The 11,909-nt window shown below is 44.5% G+C and overlaps 1 long non-coding RNA gene across 1 annotated transcript in view; it reads right to left on the reverse strand.

Annotated features, from left to right (window-relative positions):
* LOC111924871 (uncharacterized) overlaps window positions 1-6,791 on the reverse strand; it is a 101,452-nt gene extending 94,661 nt beyond the window's left edge. Inside the window, exon 1 of the long non-coding RNA XR_002861879.2 lies at window positions 1,852-6,791. This is a non-coding gene — a long non-coding RNA (uncharacterized LOC111924871). The remainder of the gene's footprint in view (window positions 1-1,851) is intronic.
* Window positions 6,792-11,909: the final 5,118 nt, after the last annotated feature.

The following is an 11,909-nucleotide window of genomic DNA, read 5'->3' on the forward strand; positions in this document are numbered from 1 at the left end:
GCAAAAATATAAAACTAAGGAAATTAAATTCTTGAGCATAAACCATGTGTGCCAAGGTTCTAAGAATGATGTAAAAGATAACCAATATACACCAATGCTTTACAATATCACCACAACTTCAGGGCTATCATTTGCTTTCTAAGTACATACCTCTTTCTAACAATGCATGCAATTTGTGCTGAAGCAGCACTGCTTATCTAGTTATGTGCACTCTGCAACTCTAAAACTGTCATTTTATCCTGATTAAAATGCAACATAAGAAAAATCTATTTTCACACTCTGCACTTCTAGACCTAAAATGATGTGCACTGAAGTAAGGACATGCCTTATTACTTCTACATGCATAGATGTCTTTGAAAAAAGATGAACAAATATTGAAATAATGTTGCAAATTCTTGGAATCTTAAACTGGATTTTCTTCTCTGCATTGAACAGGTTTATGTTTTAGGCAGATGGTATTCTGGCCTTTCTATTTCACTTTATGAAAATGGTGTATTACAGCAGATCTTCAGGTTTTAGGCAAAGACTTGATATAAGATGTCAGTGATTTAATTTTTTTAATAATTCACAAGTATTTAAATGAAATTTCATACAGGTGATTACTGTTAGAAAATAATCATCTGACATTTCTCTCATTTAAAATGTAGTTCAAAATTAAAACACCAGTTCACTAACAATAACCATCATTTACTTCATGCTCATGTTTTCAAAAGCTATTTAGATCATATGGCCCTAACAGGTATGATTTGGTTTTCCCACCTTGTTCAGAGAGTATCAGTAACTGATTCACTTTTGGGATTAGTCCACTCAGAAATATACCAGCAAGCCTTCTCAGAATTTTTCTGCTATCCTTATCCTACATAAACATCTTAATCATGATATATTACTACTAAAAGCTAGACAATACTGAATTATTTTCTGCCCAATATGCAAAAAATAGATGACAGACTATTAGTTAAGGCACTCTTAAGTCCTCTCTAAATCAATGCATGTTCTAAACACAGATTTCCATGGTCAAACTGGGGATCATTTTTTATGTCTGTGGAAAGCTTCTGTCCATCCACTGTAGGGAGAGTCCAGACAAGTGAGATAAAATCAAAAATAGTGAACTCCCCTGTAGAAGCTGGGAGAATATAAAAACTGTGTTTTGCCATATCAGCCAGAAAACACTGCTGAATCTGGATCTGTGTAAGCTACTTTCTCCAAATAAGGTAGTTTTCTCAAAAGGGAGGTTAAGCAGCACATGCAGAAAGTCGATACAGGGAATCAGAATCCTGTGGTCTTCTCTTACATCATCAGTCCCAGAAAAAGGACTCCACAACTTTCCTGTCAGGAATATGAATGAACTGTGTCTATACAGTCACTAGAGGCGAGACTAGCCACAAAAGTGTCAGTATAAGACAGATTCAGTGGAAACGTTTATTTCCATAATTTTCCTGAAAACATTCTGGCTTTTTTTGACATTTCTTGGGTTTTGCTTCTTTTAAACACAAAGAGAAACATGCATCTCTTAGAACCGCCTGTTTCTCCGATAATAAGAAACCACTAAATTCAGACGACTTCTAATATGCAATTTTAGTGATCACACACATCAAAGCACGTGTTATCACAGGATCATAGAACATCCTGAGTTAGAAGAGAAGCACAAGGATCATGGAAATCCAGCTCCTGCCCTTGCACAGGACAAGCCCAAGGATCACACCATGTGCCTGAGAGCATTGTCCAAACACTCTTGAACTCTGACAGGCTTGGTGCTGACCAAGAAAGTAGTCTCACTTTCTTGGGCAGCCTGTTCCAGTGCCCAAACAACCTCTGGGTGAAGAATCTTTTCCTGGCAGCCAAACTACCTACCCCTGACTCAGCTTCAGGCCATATCCTTGAGTTCTGTCACTGGTCACAAGAGTGAAGAGATTGGCACCTGTTTCTCTGCTTCCTCTCACGAGGAAGTTTCAGACTGCAATGGGGTCTCTCCTCAGACTCCTCCAGACTGAGCAGACCAAGTGACCTCAGCTGCTCTTTGTATGGCTTCTCCTCCAGACCCTTCACCATCTTCACAGACATCCTTTTCATGTCTCCAATACCTTTAATTCTTTTCTTATATTGTGGCACCTAAAACTGTCCCCAGCATTCGAGGTGAGGCTGCCCCAGTGTAGAGCAGTGTGGGACAATCCCCTCCTTTGCCCAGCTGGCCATGCTGTGCCTGATGCCCCCCAGGACACGCTTGGCCCTCCTGGCTGCCAGGGCACTGCTGGCTCATCTTCAACTTGCCAGTGACCAGGACTCCCAGATCTCTTTCTGCAGCCCTGATTTCCAGGATCTCATTCCCCAGTCTGTGTGGGCATCCAGGCTTTCCTTCTCCCAGGTGCACAATCTGTCACTTGTCTTTGTTAAACTTCATACAGTTGGTGATAATCTACTAATTTAGATACATATAAATAATGTTACTCTTATCTTGTCCTCATTTCTTGGTCAGATGACTAGTAACAGGCTGCAGTCCTACAGGGGATGGGACTGCCTTTGAGTTTTTCCTTCAGCGTTTACAGCACAGAAAATTCACTAGAAATGACAATAAAAATCCTCATTTAAATAATCTTCCATACTTCTGAGACACATCAAGGGAGGAACAATAAAAATACTGAAATTCAGAATCAGTCAAATTACATGTTTTTTTGTTCACATGGAAAGGCTCACTAGCTCTCTAAAAAACAGTGCATCTGTCAGAGGTCCTAAGCAGCAGCAGAACCACCACAAAACACACCAGAGTCTGCCAAAGTCCTTGAAGAAGACATGAAAGCAAGAAGGTCCCTGTTCTGCTTTTCACAGTCAAACTTTCTCCTCCTCGCTGTTCTGGATACCCAGAATTGTTCTTTCTGCATTACAACTGGTGAGACAGAGCAGATCTCCCTGAGCTGCGCTGCTCACTGCAGCTGGGGAGCAGTCCTGTGGCTCCGTGGTGGGCTGGTGGAGGGCTCACCCAGGGACCAAGGTCTCCCGGGCTGCTGGCCCCTGCCAGTTCAGACGGGCTGCTAAAGCCAGCAGGGCAGACCACACAGGCTGCTGCAAGCACTGCCACAGAAAACGTCGCCACTCTTGCAACACACAAGATTCCCATGCCTGGGGAGTTGCTGGTGTAAATAGGCAGTTGCTTTTCATCCCTAGACCCTACCTCAGCACAACATTTATTATACATAAAGGAGGGCACACTTAAATACACTGCTATGGTGCGAAGCAACACATTAAAGACTTGCTCAATCAAAGATTTACTTAGAAGTAGGCTAAAGTTTCAAGCTGATTGATTTTTTTTTTTTTTTCTGGAAAGATTATAACTCAGCAAACAGTGAAAACGCCACAGGGTAAAAAAAAATCCTTAAAACTACAACCAGAATCTTGCAGTAATTATTTCAATACTGATTGAAATACTTCACTGGATACTGGGAACTGGGGTGAACATGCAGTTGTATGCAGCTGGTCCCATAAGCTTGTCCACCTAAATGAAGCTTTAATTTGTGAAAAAATTGGCCTTTGGGATGAATATCCTAAAAAGCTGTGGCTATTTTGCAGTCTCTGAATAAATTAGTTCTTCATCTGCCCCAAGTACTCCTTGAACAGCTTGGGTGAGCTGAAGGCATGCCTCTTATTTGTTTTTTATTCTGAGCAATTATAAAAGGAGACAAAAATCAAAGTACTGATGTTACTTAACACTTCATGGTTTTAGTTATCAGAGACTTGAAAGTATCTTATATTTGCCCTGTGAACTCTTTCATTCTTATATATTTCTCTTATCATACACCACACATCATTTCATGCCTACAACTGCACATGGAATCCACAAATATCATAAACCATCACTCTTTGTCTACAAACTGATATGTGCCAACTACGGTGTATAAGATAATGAAACACTTCACATGTTATTGGCAAAGTATATGAGCTGTTAAATATGGGACCTCACATTCTTACAGCCAAACACCTGGCAAAGTTGAAATGAATTCCACAGGTTTGGTAAAAGCTTGGGGGTTTTGTCGCTTATTCTGTGTCTACTCACAGGAATTTGGTTGTATAAAAGCCAAATATTTATGGTTCAGTGCCTGGGGAGGAGCATCTTTCCCATCAGCCTCCCCAAATAAAAAGCAGTCCAAAAAGCATTGCTTAACATTCTGCCAAAATAAGCCTTCCTTGGAGACTGAAAAGGTTTGGCAAGAATGGCATCCAACAACCAGCATTTTCTCTCCTGTTTTTGCCCAGTCACTGAACTCAACTTGGATTAGCAGAATATGAAAAAGGTCTTTCTAAACTCCTTCTGTTCAAGGCAAGACAGGAAGCTCTGTCATATTTTAACCTGCTCATTGCTTCCTTTCTTCAATCAGAGAAGTTCAGACAGCCTGGATGAGTCACAGAGAAGTTAACAATGCCTTCTGGGGTATTCAGCCAAATAAATCCCAAACTTCATGTCCTGAAGCCTAACAATCTGTATGAGGACCTCTTCAATGAAGCTGTTTCTCTAACTTCAGAATGAACATTCCTAGGCTCCTTCATATATATGGACAGTCTGACTTGCAGGATCAAGTGTGCTGAAATTCTCAACTTCAGAAGTTGAGTGCTAAATGGCACGTTTGTGAAAAGCACTCTTCTTCCAAACCAAACACTTCCAAGTCTATAGTATATCTCATTGCACAGGTATTCTCAGTTACACCCTACTGTCACCTTAAAATCAACACACATGTCCATGCTGATAGAATAAAATTCTCAGAGATCTCAGCTCATTTTCCGCTAGAGTTGCTTGTACTGCCATCCTGAAAATCCTCTTTTCGTAGTTTTACTGTTTTCTGACACAGCCTTGAACAGCATAATGCAGCCTGTCAAAACTAATACCACAAAGTCTCTAAGAGATGGTACTCTACTGATTAGAAGATGCATAGAAGAACTGAGTGGATCCATAGTGATCCAATGAACGCAATGCTCCTGTCTAATCTACTTCAGCTCTGCAGGAGGACGACACCCAGCACATTCTTGGGGATTATTTAAAGCCCTACTAAGGGACTGAAAACATATAGCTCAGAAGGATCTAGTCAAAAAACAGGTAAGTCAGGCAAGGATAAAGACATTCAGAACTTCTTGAATCCAGAACATTGGTTAAGACATGGGATAACCCAAGTCATTCCCATCTGACAGCTGTTCAGTAGCCCACACATAACGAACACAGTGTCTTCAGTAAGTTGGCAGACAGATGTTTACAGTATAGCTGGAACTATGTGGCAACCTCAGCAGAGTAGCCAAGCAGTTTTGCTAGGTTAACACACCAGCAATAATGGAAGAAAGCATCCAAGTCCAACACCGCTCACCCTGATTTGCTGTTCATGGGATCAGTCCAGGTCACAGCCAAGAAGCTGTGCAGGAAGTGCTTGTGCTTCTGCTATCTGCTCTGATTGCAAATACAGCAGCAGTCCAGACAACACAGCATTCCACGCAGATGCTAAATTAGCAGTTGTAAGCAATTTTTAAGCAATACAACCTCTTTCATGAAAAATCCCCAACAACTACATGTGACAATTGTTTACATTCCTTTTAGCCTCTAAACAATTTTGTATTTCAAACTGGCTTTGAAATATGAATAATCCCAAAATCTCAGTGGCCTTGGCCTCCTTGAGAGCCAGTCTGGAAGTGTGGTCTAACTTCTCTCAACTTTTCCCCAATGAATGCACACAGTCAGCCGGCTGTTAAAGCACGGGGCTGTGTTCTACAGACAGTTTTGCTCCCAAAAACCATGCAGTCAATGTATTCGTTCTTTTAAGGAGAATGCTCAACGAGGGGAAACCAAAACACGCAAGGTTCAAAAGGCTAACACAGTCAACTGATACTGAAATTCAACATCCAAGTTATTTGCTGTATGGTTTTGGTTTGTTTTGAAGAAAAATCATTTGAGATCATCACCTGTAATGATCAGAGATCTTGGGTTTCAGTTACTGGCACCCATCCCTCTGTCACCATAAAATAATCCCAGTGCTGGTGGCTCTTCTCTCCCTGAAGAAGCCTGATGAATCCTGGCCAGTGCCAGCATCCTGTGTGAATTTAGTGGCCTCCCCCAGACTCACCAGCAGCCACCCCCAACTTGCCTGTAGCCCAGTGGAACCATTCCACCAAGATGACGAGGGGTCTGGAGCACCTCTTTTATGGGGAGAGACTGTGGGAGCTGGTCTGTTCAGTCCAAAGATTAAGAAAAGATCTCATTAATGCATACAAATATATCAAAGGTAGATGCAAAAAGGATGATACCAGACTCTTTTTGGGGGTGCACAGTGACAGGATGACGAACAATGACCATAAACTGCAACAGTGTTTGGGCATTAGAACAGTCTCCTCAGGGAAGTGATCACAGTACCAGCCTGACAGTTCAAGGAGCGATTGGAAAACACTTTTAAGCACATGGTGTAACTTGGGGATGGTGCTGTGCAAGGGTGGGGACTGGACTCGATGGTCCTTGTGGGTCCCTTCCGACTCAGCTGATTCGGTGATTCTGTGACCTTCTTTACATCTAGGGTGGCAGAGCACTGGAACAGACTGCCCAGGGAAGTCATGGAGTCTCCCTCACCGGAGACATTCAAAAGCCACGTGGACGCCTTCCTGTGTCACCTGCTCTAGGGGACACTCCCTTGGCAGGAGGGTTTCGACTGGAAGCCCTCCGGAGGCCCCTTCCAACTCTAACAATTCTGAGGTTCCGTGAGTGGAGCTGGACACGGTGCCTCCTCCGGAAAACGGCGGGGGGCGGCGCGGCGCGGTGCACTGCGCCCCGGGAAGGCGGCACGGCGGCGGCCGGGCCCGGCCCATGCGGCGGGGAGGGCGCTCCGCGGGCGGCCGCGCGGGGCCCGGGCCGGCCGCGGCGGCCGCCAAGGCGTTGGGCAGGGCGGCATCTTGCGGCCGCTGCCGGCGCTGCCGCTGCCGCCCCCGCCCGAGGGGCCCGCCCGGCGCCGCCGCGGGCGGCCGGCGGCAGCTCCGGGCCCGGGGGGGGCCGAGGCCCAGGCGCCGGGAGGCGGCGGGCGGGCGTCTGCCGGGAGCGGGGGGCGGGAGCAGGTGGCGCCTTTCCGCCCCGTCGGCGCGTTTCGCTCGGGGGTCTCCCGCCAGCCCCGGCTCCTCTGGGCCGTCATTCTGTACAAAGCGTAACCCCGTCCTGTCAATTAACAGCGGCGAGCTCAGAGGTGCGAGCACGGCGCGCGTTACAGCTGAGGTGCCTGTTCCCAGCTGAGGTGCCTGTTCCCAGCTGAGGTGCCTGTTCCTAGCTGGGATCTGACCAGAGGCCTCAGCCTTGCTGCTGCCTGCCCACCCAGTCACAGAAACACAGAAACGCAGAACCCCAGAATGGATCAACCTGGAAGGGACCAGACCTGGTCCAAACTCCCTGCTCATGCAGGGTCTTCCAAGAACACATGGCACAGAATTACATCCAGATGGTTCTGTAGTATCTCCAGTGAGGGACACTCCAAAGCCTCTCTGGGAAATCTGTTCCAGTGCTTGGTCACAGCACAGTAGAGAAGTTCTTCTTCACATTCAGGTAGAACTTCCTGTGCCTCAGTTTCTGCCCATTACCCCTTGTCCTGCTGCTTGACATCACCAAAAAGAGCCTGGCCCCATCTTTTTGTCCCCCTTCTTTTGATATTTGACAAAGGAATTCACCCCACATACCCTTCTAGTGAGTACCCCTGCAACCAAATACTGCCAATTGGCCCGCTAACAGATAGCTCTTCTGCCTCTGGTAAGCCAATCGAGTGTTACAGAGTAAAGTGTACTTAACAGGAAGATAGAGCTATTCAGCAGCCCTGCAAGACATCTCTGGGTCACCAGCAATGGAGTGACTTTGACAAGAAGCTTGTGGGTGCATGACAGGGCTAGCAGCACCAGGACAGAGAGCCAGGCCAGGCAGGAGGCATGGGATATCTGCCACTGCAGAGAGGGACAGCTACAGAGCACAGGCAGCCACCCACGCGAGGGATCAGAGCAGATGCGGGAGCTGAAGTCCATGCTCTTAAGGAGAATCTGCACGTAAAACTTCACAACTTCAAATGGTCACGACCCAAGTTTGAAATCTCTTCTGAAGGAACAGCATCTCTACTAATCCAATTCCCACTCTGAGCACACCAGGGCAGTGGTTCAAGGATGACTCGGAGGGAAAGCTGCCATTTCCTGACTCACCATCCCCATTTCCTGTAGCCTTTCAAGTCTCTGGTTACCAGCTCCTGAACTGAACCCTCTTATCGTGTGAAGTGAGATGAAGTCACATCCCCCCCCCCGCCCCAGACTGTGTCTATACATACTCTTCCTCCTCCATGTTTTTGTCTGGAAATTTGTTGCTCATACTGTTAATAAGAACATTTTTCTCACTTAGGTCCAAGTAAAATTATTCATAAAATGAATCAGGTTTGCCAGTAACTGCATGGACTAGGAGACTTGATTAAATTATTTCATACTTATTGATGCACTGATGCTGTAAAAAGGCTTCCTATAGGGCTTTACTCATAAAAAGTTGAAAAGTCACCTGGTAGTGCCCGTCCTGTCAAAAATACAGGTAGAATGAAAACAGGTATTCAGTAAAGAAACCTTCCATTAACAACAGTGGATTTGAGATAGGAATGATACTCCCCAAAGTATTTCTCACTGTCTCAGTAAAATGGTGCAGTCTTTATCTGCCTCCTCTGAAAATACCACGGAAGAACAGACCTACACAAGAACATACTTCGAGAGATTTCACTGTGAGAGGTCACAATCTTACAGCTATAATCTCACCCAATTAGTTGTGTCTGTTTTGGTCTGTTCAGGCAAACCTAATTAACAACTTCAAACAGCATTTTGCAAAATGCCAGGCCTAATCTTAAAATATATATATCACATGGGAAAACTGCACTTAGCCCCTGATCTGCTCTGTTTATTTCTGCAGAGACCTTTTATGTGGCTCTACTCAGCTTCATTCAGGTCTACAAAACTCTAATAAAAAAGCTGACATTTGCTGGGGTACGTCTCACCCCCAGCAAACCGAGAGCTTGCCTTGAGTAGCCTTAATGAGATGTATTCTGAGCCCAGTGAATGAGCAGGAAATGCAACCATTCTGCATACCTGCAGTGCCAGGCAATGGCAATTCAGAGCCCTCTGTTTTAGAAAGAAAAACAGGAACACTCAAAGCTTTGCACTAGTCTGGGAAAATTACCTTGGAACAAGGGAAAACAACAGGAGATAAAAAGTGATTCATTTTCTCTGCCAACATCCTGGCTGTGAAGTAAAGCAAGAAAAATTTCCTGAATTTCTGCAAGTAAATGTATTTTTATGCAAAACAGTCAGTAACAAGGGTGAAGGAATAATGTCCAACAGAAAACAGAAGAGGAAGGGGAAGGGGAAGGGGAAGGGGAAGGGGAAGGGGAAGGGGAAGGGAAGGGGAAGGGGGAGGGGGAGGGGGAGGGGAAGGGAGCAGGAACATGGAGAGAAAATAACGGTGAAATTAATTGTGGAAAAATGCTGTTAATACAGCTGCATTGCAACAAATATACAACTAATAGGAAATAAAAAGGTGCTGTATGAGAAAGAAAGAGCAAATGCTCAGAATACTGAAGAGAGAGCCACAAATTAACTATGAACTATGATACATTAAGTGTATCTGGCCTGCAGTACCCAAGAATAGTTCTTGGAGGATGGTCCATGCACCTATCTTAGCAACATCCCAAATCCATGCCATGGGAAACTTTAGTGAGCACCAATCCTACGCAATAATTTGGACTCATAGGAAGGAAATGCAGACACAGGGGCCAAAATGGGCCAAAAGGGCCCTGCAGATTGCCTTGATCTGGTTTCCACCTTTGCCAGTAGCTTGCTTTTCACAGAAAGGGCCTTACCAAATGCAGATGGAGCCATCGGTCTGCTTCCGCTTGAGGTGCCCTATAAACTCTTCTGGCTTGCAATGCTGCAGTCACCCAACTGGAGATCTCCCTAGTGGTGCTTGCAGCCTTATTTTCCGTGCCACACACTGGATGGACCCCATTTTCAACATCAACTGTGGATCTCTTCTTTATTTTCTTTGGTCTTCCATCTCTGTTGCCACCAACATGCAAACAATTTAAGAAGAATTCTTTCTGGCTGAAGGAAGCAACATAATATAGCATAGATACAAAATGAGCTTCTGTGGCTGAGAAGGGTTCCATGTTGGACAGACATAATAACAGCAGCAAGCAAATACAAAATCAATTAACCCATACCAAAAAAATTATCAGGGACTACATGGGAAACAAGTTGAAGAGGTACAAAGCTCAGTCTGTCCTAAGAAAGCCAGAAAAGCTGTTGACAAGTAAGTTTATCATTCTGTGTCCTGCCAACCTCCTATTACAGCATCCAGCATCGGCCCACCCAAGTCCTACTGTCAAAAGAGCTGTATGTTCTTGCTGACAAATGTAAAGAGTCGTGGAAAAATATGTCCAAACCCCAAAGCCTCACACACAGCACCTTACGGGTTTTAACTGTTATAAAACCACCCTGAGTAATTTCCAAAATCACAGCCAAACCCTAATGAATAACTTTTCATAACAATGTTGTGGATATTTCTGTTAACATGTTGACTGTATAATTCTTAATTTCTTCATTTGGAGCTACTCTGTGCTAATAGACATTATGTTCCTTTCAGGAGACAGCAGACAACAATGTGGCTGTACTCAGGGGGCATCTTTGGGAAGGAGGAAGAAACTGTGCTTTTCCAAGAGCAGTTGAGCAACTTCTCAGGAAAAAAGTTTCTGGAGTGAAGAACAAATCTTGACAGTGGTGAAACACGCAAGGAATAGGAGCCTTCAGTAGAAGCTGAAAGGAGAGCTCTGAGAAGCAGAGAAGACATCACAACCAAGGGCCCAAGTTGATGTAAATACTTCTCTCAGGATGCTGAGAAGGGATTGTGAAGACTTCCTTTCAGTGCAGGAAGCCACTGAAAATTGTGGTCTGAGAAAAAGACCAGATTGCTTAATAGAGGGCAAGGTATCAATGGGTTTAAAGCTTTACATTTCCACTGTCCCCAAGTTTCTTCCTTTAAAGAATTGAATGTTCTGTCTTATCTTCTAATGAAATTATGCTTTTGTTGGCAGAATATATGCTAAAACTTGAATGATAGAGTAGATTAGCATGATGCTTGCACAAGTCAGTTTGGGGATAAAGAGAAGTCTCCACAGTACAGCAAAAACATTGACATACTGGAGGAAATCCAGCAGCAGGCCACCAGACTGATCAGGGGGCTGGAGCACAGGAGGAGATGCTTAGAGAGATAGTTCTGTTAATCTTGGAGAAGAGGAGGCTCAGAGAAGACCTGACCGCAGAAACTACCTGTCCTTAGGCTACAGATAAGACAGAGCCAGAATCTCCTGCATGTGTCCAATGGTAGGCAATGGACTTAAGATGTAGCATGGGAAACTCTAATCAAGCCTAACAAAAAAAATTTTACCATATTATAGTCAAATACTGGAGTAGGAGATGTGGGTTTTCCGTTTTTGAGGGTGTAAAGGGCTTGAATAGCCATGGCCCTGAGCTATCTGATCTAGCTGGACCTCCTTGGAGTAGGGGGATGGGATTTAATAATGACCCCCAGAGGACCCTTTTTATGTAAATTCTTCTGTGATTCTGTGAAACTCAGCTTTCCAGGTTCAAAGATCTGATGTTTTTAGATGTTCTTCACCTTGACAAGATGCAAGAAAGATTCTTGTTAGAGACACAATCTGCCCAGGCTGATTTAAAAATGTCAAGTCATTTTTGTGAACAGTGCTTATATTCTATGCTGTGGGTGTCATATGAGAGAAGCAGCACTTATTATTTGTATATCCTGCAAGACACTGCTCTCTTAGGCACTTGCTCTCAGCCCTTAATTTGCACCAACACTAATCTCTATCCTACTGCTTAGC

Source organism: Cyanistes caeruleus, chromosome 1 (assembly GCF_971803275.1).
Source record: "Cyanistes caeruleus chromosome 1, bCyaCae1.hap1.1, whole genome shotgun sequence".
Lineage (NCBI taxonomy): Eukaryota > Metazoa > Chordata > Aves > Passeriformes > Paridae > Cyanistes > Cyanistes caeruleus.